Here is a 7,074-nt window from a genome sequence, read left to right as displayed (position 1 = left end):
CATCTGTTCTGGCAGTTGGTCAGAATCTGACCCACAAAAATGGAAATGTTGACATATCACTTAACATTTTCCCTGCCTCTGTTTTAAACCAAATTATTTGAAAGGATCTGAAAACAGAAATAATGGGTATAAATCAATATAGTAAAATATTGTTTATATCAAATATATTGTCTCAGTAATCCAAACATGTCCATGCAGCCGTTAGCAGCACTGGCCTGGCATCCTGCCAAGTATGGACAGTGGGAGATGAAAGCGTGGAAAGTGTTATTCTGCCCAACACCAAGGACAAACAGAGAAGGGAGCACTAACGTGGCATTTGTTTTTGTATTTATTTCCACCTCCAGGGCCCGAATGTTAATATCAGTGTATGTATTATTTTATTCTCTCAGTATGCATTCAAAGTCCCGTCTCGGAAACAACAGCCAATTGCCTTATGTCACCATATTAAGCTCATTTTCAATCCCCGTCCTGGGAGTAGATTAGTGCAGACTATAAACAAGGTTTGGATGTCCTTGCTCAGGGCCTCACTGGCCACTGTTTGCTCCAACAAGCCTTGACTTCTAGACTCCCTTTCTCATCTACCTACAATATTTCTGCATCTCTGCATTACAGTTACATGCAATAAAAAGCACTGTATTTTATTATGTAAGTATTACGCATTTGGATGTATTATGCCTCCAACAGCCTTAAGAGTAAACATAAAAATCAATCTACCCCACCTAGTTGTACACCCCCTCACCTCTAGCCATTATGAACGTGACATTGTGAGTTTCAGTCATCTTGGTTATGTCACAACAAAGGAAACATCATACTGTACAGGATAACATTTAACATTTGCAGTACTACAGCTGAATGCCGGGGTCTGCCTGTGGCTTATGTGAATGATGGATTCAGTGTTTTTTACCCTACAGCTAATATAAGGCTATAGCATAAAGCACTTGTAATCCTATAACACAGCAGTTGAAAACTCCACCCACAGGTGCTGCGCTGTGTTCATAAATCATCAAGCATGGAGTATTAATATACAGAGCAGCGGGGACATGGATGAGAAGTGAAGCAGCTTAGAACATTTTGAGATAAAAAGAACTGCCAGTAACATTTTTAAAGAATGCACAAAAGACCATGCAGATTCGATTTGCTGTTGTGCATTATGCATTGAAGGAAAGATGAAGTGCATGATGATTAAATTCAGCTGGTATCCGATACAGAGAGACAGAGCTGGGTGAGTCAGCAGTGTGGTGAGCTACTGCCACCCAGAGGATGATGAGTTTTTCATGTTAATAAATAATTTACCTTAAATGTGACTTCTTTGTTTGAAGTCAGGTTAAAAATATGCAAGATATTAGACACTTTTTTCTCCAGACTAAGGATGCATCATTACAGTATTTAATGTATCACTGTGCAATAAAGGCATCCTGGCTGGAGACAGAGGGGGAGAGAATATAAGATAGAGATCACAACTCTCATTCTCTCGTTTATAATTTCAGTGGCAGTGGAGAATGGTGTCTTGTACTTGTCCCTTTTTGGTTGTAGTTGTGGCTCCAAGAGCAGTTGACTTTTAATGAAATGGTTGTAAAAAGGGAAAAAATTCTTGCTGTTACAGAAAACTGAACATAAAATGTTGCAATATGCATCAGTATCAAATTTGCTGCAGACGATTTAATGATTCATTTTTATGAGTCACAAATTTTATTACATGTGGTTTTGTAAAAAAAAATTTAATAAAAAAGTCAATACTTTACTACTGCCACTACCATCAGTCGCCACCAGGTGTCATTTTTGGGCAGTTTTACCCAATTGTGAATGTCGATTTAGACATACTGTGTGACAAATTAATAATTCCCAAAGGAAATGTTTTAATGCCCCTTTCAGCCTGGCAGCAGGCAGATCAGAGGTCAAGCCTTCAGCAGAGATTTTCCAAAGCACTCACAGTGTCATTAAAATTCAAAGAACAAACAACTTGACCAAAACCTTTAGTATCATAAGCATTTAGGTTACTTATGTCCTAGTTAGTTGACCTGTTGGACAGTTAAATGTTCTGTTTTTTTTACATACTTATCCGTCATTCAACTTTTCAGCTATTGTCGTGAAGTAGGCTATTTACTGTGGTTGTAACTGTAATGTTTTCTTCATTGATAACTTCAGTAGTAATACAAGCAGTGAGTGGTTTTGTGTGTTTCATTGGCTTTCACTGGCTTATTTCCAGCATCAGAAATGTGTCATGGTCATAGTGTGTCAACGTATAACGTCATAACGTGCAGTATAATTGCTGGACAGAGTAATAAACACACATGCTGACAGTTACTTGACGTGTGGGTGTGTGTAAAGTTACTGTAAAGAAAACTTAACTCCATGACAACCAGAAACGGTTATGGTAGTAGAAGACATGGGTGTACACTGACCCCCATCATCTAACCTAACTGGCCTTTATAGTCTTGTGGAGGTGTGTTTACCCTGCACATGGCTTCGACCACACTGCTGACAACAATGAGCTCCAAACCTTCCCCACAATCACAGGCTCAAGGCTCCAGCATGCGTTGTGGCAATGGAAATACACACATGAATAGCATGAGCGGGCTACATGTGGCCCTGCACTGAAAAGACAGTATGTTTTGAGTGAAGATCCTTGACATTTTTAAAAGCTATGTATGCGTGTGTTCCTGTTGCTTTGCATGGCAGCCCTCAGGGCTAAATATGCAAACCCCCCATTCTATAGTCCCACTATTGTTCAAACATGCCTTTAACTTCCTCCATCAATCTCAACGCTGGCCGAGGCCAGCTGTTACAAGCAGGAATGTGATGTGAGCTCCTATTTACTAGAAAAGCATATTGGTTGGATAACCTAAACAGCCAAAAGTAATAAGTTCAGTTGTCATTATCAATACATTTTTTGGAATAATTGCTAAATAATATTTTCCATAAAATGTGTTTTTTTAATAAAATATGCACATTGTTATTTCTAAGGGCCCATGGTGACATCTTCAAATAGCTTGTTTTGTCCAACCAACCACAAAGATATTCAGTTTACTACTAACTACACTAATCCTCATATTTGAGAAACTGGTACCAGCAGAAATGATTGAAAAGATTAGTCTAATTAACTTTCTGTGAACGGATGAACTAATAGTTTCATCTTTACACTTATTCATTAGATTTATTAGGCTATATGCTTTACACATGAAACACTGGCATGGGTAAGTAGAGGCTTGTAGTGGACTAGCAGGAATCCATGCAGAAAGTATTATACTGTGCATATTCTAAACAGCATCTAGTGAGTATTTAGGCATGAATATTTTAATCCTTAAAGAAATAATACACTATCTTAAACAAAAGCCCTGGAACAATACGATAGGTTAATGGTGTTTTCCTCATAAATTTCGGGAGAATTAGAAACAGAAAATCTTTGACAAGCACTGCAGAGAGGAAATGTTTTTGCCGCATTGCTATTGCACACACACACACAAAAAAACAATAGCGGATTTAATTGGCTCATTTCGCACTGTCCCTATTATTGTCCAATTACAAAGGGGAATGGGAGGGGCTTGAAACTCATTTTTCTCCTTCGTTTCTCTGGTGGCAGAGGGAGGGGTACGTGTTGAGAGGGTTGTTGTGTGCTGGGGACAGGCAGCGCTGCCAAGGTCGGTGAAAGTCCTACTCAGACCAAGACTTCGGTTCATCAGATCCTAAAAAGTACCACCCCAAGTGACATACAGGTGAGTGTTTGGGTGTAACAAACTTTTATTCGTGCTTAGTGGGCGCTAAGTTGGATTTACTTCACTTGGTGTTGTGCCAAATTGTGTATCCCCGTCAAAAGAGTGACTGTCAAATGAGTTCACATGGGAAGAGATGCCGGGGAGGAAGCGCTAACTTGCTAGCTAACATTAGCCGCTTTTGGACGCTAAAATTAGTTACCTGGTGACGTTAAACATTGTGCAAGTGTGACAAGACTTTTATTATTACCAGCGCTTGTGCTCATTATAGTGTCCCGACTCTTATATTGAGGAAGTAACTTACCCTTTCCTGGGTTTGCCTGACAGCAGTGCCGGGCTAACAGGCAGACTGGCTAGCCAGCAAACTTAGCCTGCAAGAAGCAGCCGAATTCGAGCCACGTTTCATTTTCCCGTTGACACTTTACCTAGGTTCTTGCTTTATTTTGATTCTTGGTCGCTTGAATGGGTGAGAAAGTGCGAAGTGGCATGCCTTTGGACTTGGCTGCCAACAAGTTATAACAATTTAACAACTCTTTCCATCTGCAATCACTGCTTTCTATTAACTGTAACGTTAGTCAACCACGAACTGACATCACTGTACTGTACTTACACTGGCAGGTGGTGGGAGCTAAAGATGAGTTATTTGTTTTCTGTAGTTCTAATGTGAGTTTCTCAGTAGAAGTGCCATAGTTAACAGTTTAGTGACATGTTTGTTCTAGACAGGCTAAATGCAAGACAACAGCAGCTGCTTCTTTCTCTTCTCTTGACATGAGCTGCCGATGCATGGGATGTTATTGGAGTACATACTTCATTATATCAGCAATGCATTCACACAGTCCAGTATTGTGAGTTATTGCAGTGCTGAGGTGTGAGTGGTGGTACCTAGCAAAATTCATTATGTGGTAGGGGGGCTATAGTTACATGATTGGTATTGATTGTTTGACAAATGAGTCATGACTAAGGAGTTTCTAAGAGGCCAAATTGAATTGTGCCAACCTGTTAACTAGCCAATGTAAGGACTCTTAAAAATTGTCAGGACTCAAAAATAGTTACATTTTTGTTGCCAACTTTACATTTGAAACCAACTTGATATAGACATTTGCGGAAATTCTGAGAGGAATGCGCTTTTATCATGGCTTTCAATGCACTGAAATGGCGCTCTTTTTTTGGAGAGGACATACAGCAACAGCTGCACTCTTCAACAACAGTGTGTGCGTGTGTGTTTCAGTTGGTATGCCAGGCTATAACTGCAGCATTAATGGAATGCTGGTTGTATTCTGAGACTGAAACACACAAGACAAAGGCTGTTGTGGAGGAACCTGACTCTCATGGGACAAGGTGAAATGCTTTGCATGTTCTTTGCATGGCCCAATCTAGCTGTGCGCCTCCAGTATTCACTTTTACGCAGTGTGGACAAGTTAGGACACGCAGGGCTTTATATAGCCCCAAAAGGAAGATGTCAAGTCATTAAGCAACAAGATATAAAAAGAACCCCATATGATGTGACACTTGGTTTACAACCATGTGTACACAAAGTCTTGTTCTGTTTGAATCGACAGAGGTATCAGACTTTTGCTTTTAAATATCTGGCCAGCATAAGACACACCACACTTTTCGCAAAGTGATGACAAATCATGTGTATCACGTGTATATATAAAATGTGTTTTTTAGATTCATACAATTTAGCTGATGAGATTTGGAGCAGCAAATGGGAGAACACTAAAAGTGTGTGTGTGGCTAAAACTCTGCTTGACCCTTATCGCCCTGGCAGAGCATTAGCTGTTAGACTGATGTGTAAAGTCTTGTAGTTTTCTTCTCTCATTGCTCAGTGTTCTCGTCTGTGACAGAAAAACAGGATACGGCACCTCACACCCTCTCGAACAGTAGCATTTTTTTTCACGTTGTGGTTTTTAACCTGCTGTTGCATTACAGGTTGCCTGAGGCAAGCATGGGGCAAGCCTTTATGTTGCATCGCTGTGTCTCTTTTGTACTTAATTAGCACTGCTAGGCTGCCACAGCAAGAGCACTGCCACAACCCCTTAAGAAAATAAAATGAGTAAGGAATGTAGATGTTAAGCATTATTATTTTTATCGCTGTAAGGCAGCCAGGTATAACATTTTACCACTGCAAACCCCAACAATAATCAAAACGGCATGCAGTATATCGCCTTTGGTTGAAAGTGTGTTGTCACGATCAAAGAAATACAGTATGCACCTAAAACACAGTTAGTAAGCTGGCATTGATGCCACCCTCTGTGTGAAATATGATTGGTACAGTCATCACAGTTGAAGATGTTACTGAAATGCTGCTGTAAACTCTCACCACGCCTGATAAAGGTAATGTGATATTTGCAGATTAGCTGTTCTCAAACTCGACCTTTTTGCAGCAGTGGTTGTGGTTTGGTAGAGCCCAGCTATGATTCACAAATTGCATTGTGACACTAAATGAGAAAGCCGAAAGAGTTCACTCTAGCACTGCAGCACTGCACCACTGCCAAGTCTGATATCTGATTTTAGGTTTGAGCTGAACAAGCAGTGTGAACTGAAGTGTTCTCATATCATTATTTCACTGTTTATGCCAACTGAGGTTAGCCGGCAGCACTGCAAGACTGTTTCTGGCATATGCGATCACACATTTGTTTACGCGTGTCAAATATTAGTAAAGATTATAGTTCCTCCTCGTGTGCCCATTCAAGTATGAGATTGTTACATCAAGAGAAAACAGAAAGTGAGAGACGTACTATTGTTTATGGGACGCAAATACTTGTTATTTTTAAACTTACAAAGTCATTGTCTTAAAATTTAAAGCCTTAATCATCTTGATTTTGTTTATTTGTGAGTTCATTGCAGCAGGTTGTACATATACTTTCAGGAGAAGCTGAACACTCACATTTGTTTAAGTCATTGTTTTATTTAGACAGAACAAACTGGCTATGAAGTTCCTCAGCACCTGGCTTACAGTGCTTGGCTCTCCTCATGTTGTCAACGACTAATCATGCAGTTTACTGTGGACCACCAGCCATTGCTGACTCAGCCAATGTTGCCATCTGGGCTGGAACAGAAAACACAACAGACTTCTCACTGGCTCTAGAGCCTCAGATGCTCAGCTAACAGTGTGCGTGTCAGTAAAAAAAGTGAGAGAGTATATAGGAATGTGAAGGCACAAGGGAGATCAAATTAAAGAATTTGAAAGAATTTGAAAAATGTAAATAGTAAAATTCTGTATTCCCATTTCAGTTTTCATTTTTCAATTACTCTGAGTAAGAGTAAGAAACTAGAGTAGATGTGCGTTCAGGTTAAAGTTGGTTGGATCTATTCTAGGGTCTACTAATAAGAATTGTGACACATTTATTTATTATTGTTT

The 7,074-nt window shown here is 39.8% G+C and overlaps 1 protein-coding gene across 3 annotated transcripts in view; it reads left to right on the top strand.

Moving 5' to 3' along the window:
* Nucleotides 1-3,569: 3,569 nt before the first annotated feature.
* The window catches only part of fam49a (family with sequence similarity 49 member A), a 38,486-nt gene continuing 34,981 nt past the window's right edge, over nt 3,570-7,074 (top strand). For all 3 annotated transcript variants that reach the window (XM_046061000.1, XM_046060999.1, XM_046061001.1), the window contains exon 1: nt 3,570-3,713. The gene's annotated coding sequence lies outside the window, so the exon portion shown is untranslated. The remainder of the gene's footprint in view (nt 3,714-7,074) is intronic.

Source organism: Micropterus dolomieu, linkage group LG10 (assembly GCF_021292245.1).
Source record: "Micropterus dolomieu isolate WLL.071019.BEF.003 ecotype Adirondacks linkage group LG10, ASM2129224v1, whole genome shotgun sequence".
In the NCBI taxonomy this organism is placed as follows: domain Eukaryota; kingdom Metazoa; phylum Chordata; class Actinopteri; order Centrarchiformes; family Centrarchidae; genus Micropterus; species Micropterus dolomieu.
Note: the sequence above shows the minus strand (reverse complement) of the source record. Positions and strands in the feature narration are given on the sequence as shown.